This window comes from Trachypithecus francoisi, unplaced genomic scaffold, assembly GCF_009764315.1.
Source record: "Trachypithecus francoisi isolate TF-2019V2 unplaced genomic scaffold, Tfra_2.0 Contig01030, whole genome shotgun sequence".
Lineage (NCBI taxonomy): Eukaryota > Metazoa > Chordata > Mammalia > Primates > Cercopithecidae > Trachypithecus > Trachypithecus francoisi.
The window spans coordinates 15,754-25,757 of record NW_022681083.1 but is presented as its reverse complement, the minus strand read 5'-3'; the positions used below and the strand labels follow the sequence as shown (position 1 = coordinate 25,757).

At 48.1% G+C, this 10,004-nt stretch overlaps 1 long non-coding RNA gene across 4 annotated transcripts; it reads left to right on the top strand.

Moving 5' to 3' along the window:
- Window positions 1–495: 495 nt before the first annotated feature.
- Window positions 496–4,352, top strand: LOC117090545. 4 transcript variants are annotated; one of them, XR_004440046.1, is made up of 3 exons: window positions 496–1,004; window positions 3,638–3,752; window positions 3,952–4,352. It is a non-coding gene; the product is annotated as an uncharacterized LOC117090545 (long non-coding RNA). The 4 variants fall into 4 exon arrangements; XR_004440048.1 differs by having other exon boundaries at window positions 3,633–3,752; XR_004440047.1 differs by having other exon boundaries at window positions 3,620–3,752.
- The last annotated feature ends 5,652 nt before the right edge of the window (window positions 4,353–10,004 follow it).

Sequence of the window (10,004 nt, the reverse complement as noted above, 5' to 3'; positions counted from 1 at the left end):
AAAAGCTTCACTTATAGAATTTCTTTCCAGTGGGAGGTTTCACATGACTTTTCAAGTGAATGTGAAAACTGAAAATATTCTTGCAGTTTCTAAACTATTAGAGTTTTAATCCTGTGTACGTTCTTGTATTTACAAGGTCCAGCCAGCTACAGTGTGCATTTTCATATGTCCTTGAGTGGGTATGAGAGAAATGAAACATTCCCACATTCTGGACATTCCTAGGGTTTTTCTCAGGAAAGAGCTGGTGTCATTCAAAGGAACTAACACAACTGAAGGCCTTACCACAAATTTAAATTCAAAAGGCTTTTCTCCAGTCTGAGGCCTCCCAAATTTTCACAAACAGGAAAATCTGAAGGCTTGACCACATTTCCTACATTCTTAAGGTTTCTCTGCAGTGTGAGCTCTTTCATGTTTGAGGGAAATGGAAAGAGTAAATGTTTTACCACATTTCTTACATTCAAGGGGCTTTATTTATTTATTTATTTTTGAGATGGAGTCTCACTCTGTCGCCAGGCTGGAGTGCAGTGGCACAATCTCGGCTCACTGCAACCTCCGCCTCCTGGGTTCAAGTGATTCTCCTGCCTCAGCCTCCCGAGTAGCTGGGATTACAACCATATGCTATGTTACCTAAGGCCTAAGGCCCAACCTCCCTGTGTTACCTAAGGCCCCGCCCTCTCTGCACGGCTCGCTCCCCATTGGCTGGGGGGCGGGCCCTGAGCGCCCGGCTCCGTTGGGGGCGGGGCGGCGGGCGGCGGGCGGGGCCCTGTACACCTGCATGGTGTGTGTCCGGGCCTCAGCCCAGCGCCAGCTGCAGCTCCTAGATTCGAGCCGGATCCTGAGCGGGGAACTCGGGCTGAAGTGGCGGCGGCGGCGGCGGCGGCGGTGGCGGCCCCGCCCAGCGGCTCCCTTGTTGAGGCTGCTGCGTCTCTGTCAGCTGCTCAGCTGCGCTCTAGTCGGCCCAGGCGCGGCGGCGAGGAGCTAGGGCTGGGAGGCGGCGGCCCGAGGTGAGACTGGGCGACGGGCGACGGGGTCTCCGGACCGGGCGGGGGTCTCTGCGCCGGGCGTGGCGGCTCCGAGCTGGGCTCAGCAGGGTCCGGGGTCGGGACCCCGGGTCCGTGCGCCTGGGCTTTGTCTCCGCCTCGGGTGGCACCGGGGGCTTCGCGTCTGCTGCGATACCGCGTGGGCCAGCGCGGGGGTCCCGGGTGCCCTGCGGTTGTGGGCCGGTCCGCACTGCTCCGCGGCTCCCCGCGTCTGCCGCCCACTGCCCCCGCCCCGTGATTTATCCTCTCACTTGCTGGCGGGAGAAAGCAAAAGGCGCGGGCCCGGAGCTGTCGCGCAGCGGCCTCACTGACCTCTGCCCAGGCCGGCGGGTCCCGGGGGGCGAGGGGTTGTCACCGCGCGTCCCACCGCCGCACTTCCTGCTCTGGCCTTCGGCTGGGCTCTGATTGGTGGAAGCAGGGCCCTTCTGCCTGGCGCTTCTTGATTTCTTCCGTTAGTAATGGGAAGAAAAAAAAATCTGGAAAGCCAGATTGAACTTTGTAGCTCTCAGCGCCTGGAGAGTGGAAGAAACTCTCCCAAGAATTTGGAGGGCTGAACATGCGTTTCAAGTAGGAGCATCCACACCCACGGAATGAGGCCAAGGCAGTTACAGTTAGAGGTGAGATGTATGAGGGGGGAGCCAGGGTGAGGTCCATAGGTGGGGAGACTCCGACCTCAGCTTGATGGGGAGACCTGATGCTGCCCCTCAGACGCCTATTTCTCAGCCACCAGAGAAAGTGGAATCACTCCTTAGTGAATACTTTCATCAAACTTTTGAAAAACCTGTAATATCCCAGTAAGCATAATCGAACTGGACAGTTTTCCCCTTTTAAGAGTGTTAAACGTCCCGGAGACAAACAGCAGAAGGCTCAAGGAGTCCAAATACTCAACCTGAAGTTCTTTCTGAACAAGAGATGGTGTATAAGTAACAGGCATATGAGACAAAACTGAACTAATCACTGCAGCTGTGGCTCCTAGCCCTGTAGCATGTCATGCAGTCCCTTTTGCCTTCTCTGCCTTCCACTGTCCCAGATCCCAAGGCTTCAGCCCACCTCCAGTCATCACCTCCTGCCACCCATTGCTATGAACTCTGTTTCAGTGGTTCCCTTCTCTCTGAAGTTTTGCTTGTTCTTCTGAAGTCCTGGTCTTTAAGAGCTTATGATCTGCAGGGACAGATTGGCTTTGGGCAGTACATAGTTAAGTGTAGCACAGCTTGAAAAATGCTCTGATAGAGGTGGGCAGGCAGTTTGTACATGCGGGTAAGTGCGAGGTCCTTTTTCAATACCATGAATTCAAGTATTCATGCTATATAGAATCTGCAATTCTTTGACTCTTCAGAGGGTTTTAGATTAATTTTTTTTCTATTACTTCCTAGTGTTTGTTGCATAGTTCAGAGTACTTGATGAAAACTTACCAGGTCGGCTGGGTGCGGTGGCTCACTCCTGTAATCCGAGGACTTTGGGAGGTCTAGACAGGCGGATCACTTGAGGTCAGGAGTTCGAGACCAACCTGGCCAACATGGTGAAACCCTGTCTCTACTAAAAATAGAAAAATTAGTTGGGCATGGTGGTGGGCTCCTGTAATCGCAGCAATTCAGGAGACTGAGGCAGGAGAATAGCTTGAACCCAGGAGGCGGAGGTTGCAGTGAGTGAAATGGCTCCACTGCACTCCAGCCTGGGCTATAGAGTGAGACTTCCTCTCAAAACAAAAACAGAAACAATGTACTGGGTCTACCTCCGGCTCTGGAATTTTCCTGGAAGGTCTTCTCTTCTGGGCTTCATTTTTCTCACTTTTGAGGATCGTAAATGACATAATTTCCAAGAATTGTTGCCCTACACCTTTAATTCTTTCAAGCAAATATAGCACAGAAAAATTCTCTTCCCCACAATGGTGTAAGGAAGTCTCTCACAGAAGGGGACACTTGGGTATGGAGAAGACACAGGGTATATATAATTAGGATTGTTTTCTATCTTTAATTGGCCAGTATTGTTTTATATTTCAGCATTTTTGGGGACCATCAAAATTTGTGTTTCAGTTATCATTAATATTTTACAAAGTTATAGAATGTGCCTGATTTAGTCTTTAACAATCTCTTCAATTATTTACATTCCCATGTAAAAAATGAAGTAATGAATGTCCATGTAAATAACATTCCCATGCTTTAATGAAGCATAATTTCTTGACATTGCAGTTGCTAAGTGCCCTGTCTTGAGGTTGGGAAAGCTAAAGGACAGTTAAAGGGCAGTCAGAGGTCAAGGTCAGCAAAGCATCACATTTGACATTTGAAATCCAGCAGCAGGTATCACAGTGAACCCCATTCCAGCATCCAGGAGGTTTCTCTGCCCTGCCTCTCCTCCAGCCACCTCAGAATCTGTGTCTGCAGTGTTGGTCCTGCTTTCCTGTCTCTCCTCTGCCTTTTCTTTCTCTTCACCAACTTCTACTCAGTGCCTCTGATGTCCCAGACAGTGGCAGTGGGAGTACAAAGGCTAATAAACCCGGCCCTCGTCCTCAGAGAACTTATATTTTCTGTGCAGATATTAAGTTATACTGTCATATATAGTGTTGACAAACATTGATACAGATTTCCTGTGAAGTGCAGAAGCACCGTCGTAGAGGCAGAGATGCAGAGGCAGCACTGGTGACTCACACATGGAGAGCTGGAGTTCTTGGTCTAGTGGGAGAAACTGACCTGGACATGATTTCAGTGCAGCGGAGTGAGTGCTGGGATGGGCTCCCTCAGGGCATCTGGGGCTGGGTTTGTCTGGTGTTTAGTCTCCTGCGTGGTCCTTAGAGTTTATCAGTAAGATGAGCATTGGGAGGTTTCTAAGTGAAAGGAAAGGCAATCACTTACCTGAAACGTGAAATTTGTAGGTGTTCTGGGCCATTTGTAATTCACTGAATCTGTTTTGTCAGAGCAAGTCTATCATCTCTTTTGGATGGAGTGTGGCCAGCCCTGCCTTGCGATGTAAGGAAATCGGGAAACGCTTGTCAGGTGACAACACCGTGCCAGACACTCTTCTAGGGGTTTCCACGTAAATCACTGTATTCATTTCTGTTGCTGCTTTACCACCTTTCCACATATTTCGTGGCTTAAAACAATTGAAATTGTATCATCTCACAGTTCTGTAGGGCAGAAGTCTGACGTGGCTGTCACTGGGCAAAAATCACCATGTGGACTGGGCTGCATTCCTCATTGGAGAATTGTTTCTAAGCGCTTTTGGCCATCTAGTTCCTTGTGGTTGCAGGACTGAGGTGTCTGTTCCCTTGCTGGTCATCTGTTGGGTCTGCCCTCAGCTTCTGAGGCCTCTATCTGGTCTTTGCACGTGGTCCCATCAGCTCAGGACTAGCTGGGCCAGGGACCTGCTCAGGCTCTCCAGTTCCCCTGTGTGCATTTCTCTTCTTCCACTCGCAGAAAGTTCTATGCCCTATTTTAAAATATTTTTTTGAGATGGAGTCTCACACTGCTGGCCATGCTGGAGTGCAGTGGCGTGATCTCAGCTCGCTGCAACCTCTACCTCCCGGATTCAAGTGACTCTCCTGCTTCATCCTCCTGAGTAGCTGAGACTACAGGTGCCTGCCACGACGCCTGACTAATTTTTGTATTTTTAGTAGAGATGGGGTTTCACCATTTTAACCAGGGTAGTCTCCATCTCTTGATCTCGTGATGCACCTGCCTTAGCCTCTCAAAGTGCGGAGATTACAGGCGTGAGCCACCTCGCCTGGACACTTCTATGCTTTTAGACGCTCATGGGATTAGATTGGACCTCCCTGGATAGCCCAGGATCCTTCTCCTAAGGCCTGTGGCAAAGCCCTTTTGCTGCATGACATAGTCACAGGTCTCGGGGGTTGGAATCTCCCACCACAGTTACCGATCCACTTACTACAGCAGCCTGGGAGGTGCTTTTCATTGCCTCTGGTTAACAGATACCAATTTTTTTTTTTTTTTTTTTTGAGATGGAGTCTCATTCTTTTGCCCGGGCTGGAGTGCAGTGGTGCGATCTTGGCTCACCACAACTTCCATCTCCCGGGTTCAAGCTGTTCTCCTGCCTCAGCCTCCTGAGTAGCTGGGACTACAGGCACGTGCCACCAAGCCCGACTAATTTTTGTATTTTTAGTACAGACGGGGTTTCAGTATGTTGACCAGACTGGTCACAAACTCCTGACCTCGTGATCCACCCACCTTGGCCTCCCAAAGTGATAGGGTTACAGGCATGAGCCACCGCACCCAGCCATGATGATCGTTCTTAAATGAAAAAACCGTTCCTCTGACTTGATGTGAGGTTGTTGGTGAGACTGATAGCAGTGGAGACAGGTCCGTCAGAAATGGAGCTAAACTTTGTGTTTTGGAGTCTTTTGATGGCCTGCCCTGATGATGTAAGTTTTGCTAAGAAGTCATTAGAGTAATTCCTCTACTGGAAGAAACCCCCAAATGAGGAATTGGGGACCTTGCCTTTTCAAGTTTTACACAAAGGACTCTCCATGGGTGAAAAGGACATGATTCCAGGTCCATTTCTAGAATGGAAACAGCTGCATCAACCCAACAGCGATTCACATTCCTGAGTTTGAGAGAATCCGATTGTTTCAAGGCTGAAGCCAAAAGCCCAATAAACAATGTTTGTACCTTTTTTCATAGTTAGGAATTAGGTGCATCCTGTGGACAAGAAAATAACTGATGGTGGTCAGCAAGTATTTTAAACCCAAGCAGGACCTCATTTTATCATGTGGGTGTTTTTGATTTTTTAAACGAAGTTTTTATTTTCCTGTGCAATAAATGACAAGCTCTGACTTGAAATACATTTCCTTTAATAAACCAGAATCTAGGGCCGGGCGCGGTCGCTCACACCTGTAATCCCAGACTTTAGGAGGCCGAGGAGGGCAGATCATGGGGTCAGGATATTGAGACCAACCTGGCTATAGTGAAACCCTGCCTCTACTAAAAATACAAAAATCATCTGGGCATGGTGGCAGGCGCCTGTAGTCCCAGCTACTCGGGAGGCTGAGGCAGGAGAATGGTGTGAACCCGGGAGTCAGAGCTTGCAGTGAGCCGAGATCACGCAGTGCACTCCAGCCTGGACGACAAAGCGAGACTCTGTCTCCAAAAAAAAAAAAGAAAGAAAAAATAAATCAGAATCTATAATCCTAAGGATCTTAACCCAGCTCTCAGAAATTTATGACGTCCCCAAAATCCTGTGCAACAATTTTGTGTATATGCATCCATGTGTTTATGGGGAGATGATTTATAGCTCTCCATACATTTTCTGTTTTTTTTTTTCTTTTTTTCTTTTTTTTTGAGACGGAGTCTCGCTCTGTCACCCAGGCTGGAGTGCTGTGGCCGGATCTCAGCTCACTGCAAGGTCCGCCTCCCGGATTCACGCCATTCTCCTGCTTCAGCTTCCCGAGTAGCTGGGACTACAGGCGCCGCCACCTCACCCGGCTAGTTTTTTGTAGTTTTTAGTAGAGACGGGGTTTCACCATGTTAGCCAGGATGGTCTCGATCTCGTGACCTCGTGATCCACCTGTCTCGGCCTCCCAAAGTGCTGGGATTACAGGCTTGAGCCACCGTGCCCAGCCAATCTCCATACATTTTCAGAGTGGTTGGATTCCAAAAAATTTTAGAATACACCACTTGGGCCTGGTGTGGTGGCTCACACCTGTAATCCCAGCACTTAGGGAGGCTGAGGCAGTAGAATCCACTGAGGTCAGGAGTTTAAGACCAGCAACATAGTGAGACCTCCAACTGTACCAAAAAAAAAAAATGCTGGACGTGGCAGTGCACACCTGTGGTTCTAGCTACTCGGGAGGTTGATCACATGATCCCAATAATTTGAGGCTGTAGTAAGTTAGAATTGCACCATGGCACTCCAGCCTGGGCAACAGAGGAAGACCCTCTCTCAAACAAAAACAAAAAACCGTATCACTTAGTATACTATTGTTGTTGGTCAAGTATCAGATTTTGATTAAAAATTAAATACTCTTGTTTTTTTTTTTTTTTTTTTGAGGCAGAGTCTCGCTCTGTCACCTAGGCTGGAGTGTGGTGGCGTGGTCTCAGCTCACTGCAAGCTCTGCCTCCTGGGTTCACACCATTCTCCTGCCTCAGCCTCCTAAGTAGCTGGGACTACAGGTGCCCGCCACCACGCCTGGCTAATATTTTGTATTTTTAGTAGAGATGCGGTTTCATCGTGTTAGCCGGGATGGTCTTGATCTCCTGACCTCGTGATCTGCCAACCTTGGCTTCCCAAAGTGCTGGGATTACAGGTAAATACTCATTTTTAGCAAAGTTGTACAGGCATACAGCTCTAAGAGTCAGAAATTACCAAGTTTTAGGACAAAACCCAGCAATCCCCTACCTTACTCTTCTCTACTCTGATCCCTCCTCCGTGGAGGTTACTGTGTTTATGTTTTAGCTCGTTCTTCTAGATTGTGTGAAAGACAGGGAGATGTCCTATTGTGGAAGACAAGGATTCAGGTTGCTTACCCTTCCCGCTCCTCCTGTTGCCCACGTTTTTCTCCCCCATCCTCTCAGTATAATTATTGTGATAGGCCAGGCACGGTGGCTCTTGACTTATCTCAGATTTTTGGGAGGCCGAGGCGGGCAGATCACTTGAGGCCAGGAGTTGAAGGCCAGCCTGGCCAACACAGTGAAACCCTGTCTCTACTAAAAAATGTCAAAATTAGTCAGTTGTAGTGTCGCACACCTGTAGTCCCAGCTACTCAGGAGGGTGAGGCACAGGAATTGCTTGAACCTGGGAGGTGGAGGTTGCAGTGAGCTGAGATCGCACCATGAGCTGAGACCGCACCACTGCACTTCAACCTGGGCAACAGAGGTAGATTCTGTCTCAAAAAAAATGATCATGATAGTGGGATACATAGTACAACAGTGTATCTATTTAGTATTCTTCCTGGTTTTTGGCCCGGAGCTTCTAAAAGCATTGTAGCTTCCTGAGCGATAGGAACATCATTGGTTGTAATATTTGGTCTTAGGTTTCAATACCTGACACAAGAACTTCTAAGACTTTTGGAATCTCTGGGGTGATAGGAGTGTCTTTTGTATGATAATGAGATGACAGGTGGCTTTGGGCCCCTGGACAGGTTCAGGGTCAGGGCTGGTTGCTAGAAAGATGAGTCATGATTAAAGAGTTGGATGTATCAGCCTCACCCCTACCTCTGGGAGGGGAGACGAGACAGGCTGGAGATTGAGCTAGTCACGGGTGGCCAATGACTTAATCATGTCTGTTATGAAAACTCCATAAATCCCTGTAAATATTGGGTTTGGAGAGCTTCTGCTTTGGTGAACTCATTTGGTGCTGGGGAAGAGGCACTTCCAGGGACGGCATGGGAGCCCCGACCTCTCTGCCCCATGGTGTGCTCTGTGCGTCTCTTGCATTTGGCTGTTCCTGTGTCCTCTTCTTTGTAATAAACCGGTAAGAGTAAGTAAGTGCCAAGCACTTTGCGTCTGTCACCTCAGGTGTTGTGGGCAGTTGACCGGTTGAAGAACGCATTGCTATTATGTGAGGAACCTTGGCCTTTGAAAAAGCAGAACTAGATCCACGTTCTTGCCTGGTAACTGTAACTATCATCTAGTTTGTAAAGGGGAATGCAGTTCACTGAAAACTTCTTATGACAGTGGGGAAAGGATTGTGGTGTCTGCATTGGTTTGTGTCATATAGGTCATATGAAAGAGCATTTAGGCTGGAGGGAGACTTTTCATCTCTCTAAGTTTACTTTCACAGGACAATTCCATCATGATTTGAAGATTTTTGAGTCAAAACTACATTGTTCTGCTCTGTGTTTTGGGGCAAATTTATACATACAATTTGCTTAAATATTTCAGAGAATACAGGAATATATGTGTGGGGTAAAAATCTGAAATTTGCATTCCCCCTTCTCTAGAAGTAACCATTGTGAATAGTTAAGTTTGTATTCCAGCTCTTTTGTATATTATAAATACACTGTGAATATATGAGTGTATATATACATATATGTTTTATTTTTAGAAATAGAATATTGCTCTGTTGCCCATGTTAGTCTCAAATTCCTGGGCTCAAGTAACCCTCTCGCCTCAGCCTCCCAAAGTTTTGGAATTACAGGTGTGAGCCACCGGGCCTGGCCTGCATGCGTATATTTACTAATTGCTAAGTTACTCTGTTCAATACGTGTCTGTTGAACTCCCCCATGTGCCAAGCATTGTTCTAAAGACCTTTTATGCACTAATTCACTTAATTTTTAGAGCAGCTCTATTATTGTGGCCCTTTTACAGTGAGGAAACTGAACCACAGAGAGGCTGGGGACGTTGTCTAACATCACACAGCCAGTGGTGTTGGAATTGAGGTTTGAACCCAGACAGCTGGCTTCAGATCTCTTAGCTGTTATTGTAGATGACACACCCAAACCTTAGGGCCGCCTCTCAAGCCTTGCCTGAGCTCTGCCTGAGCTCTGTGAGAGTCATGTATGTGAGGTTTCTTTCCTTTTTAAGGACACAAGTTTTGGAATTGTCCCAGACCTTGGTGGGACCTGTTGAGGACCAAAAACAGGGATTCTTCAAGCCTGCCCCAAGGCCAGATCTCTGATTGAGCTACTTGGAAGGTAGACGTGTAAGACAGTAATTTTGCCAGAACAAAAAGTCAGGATGGCTGGGGTGACTCGGCCAGATGCGGTGGCTCATGCCTGTAATCCCAGCACTTTGGGAGGCCAAGGCAGGTGGATCACCTGAGGTCGGGAGTTCGAGAACAGCCTGGCCAAAAAGTTGAAACTCTTTCTCTACTAAAAATATAAAAATTAGCTGGGCGTGGTGGTGGGTGCCTGTAATCTCAGGTACTTGGGAGGCTGAGGCTGGGCATCAGGGGACCTGACTTTGTTATGGTTCAAGCAACAGCTGGTGAGTTAACAAAGACAAGTCACATCTGGCCCCTGGTCCTTTGTTTTATAAGTAGAATCACAGTCCGAATGGGCATCACTGCCCTGGCCTC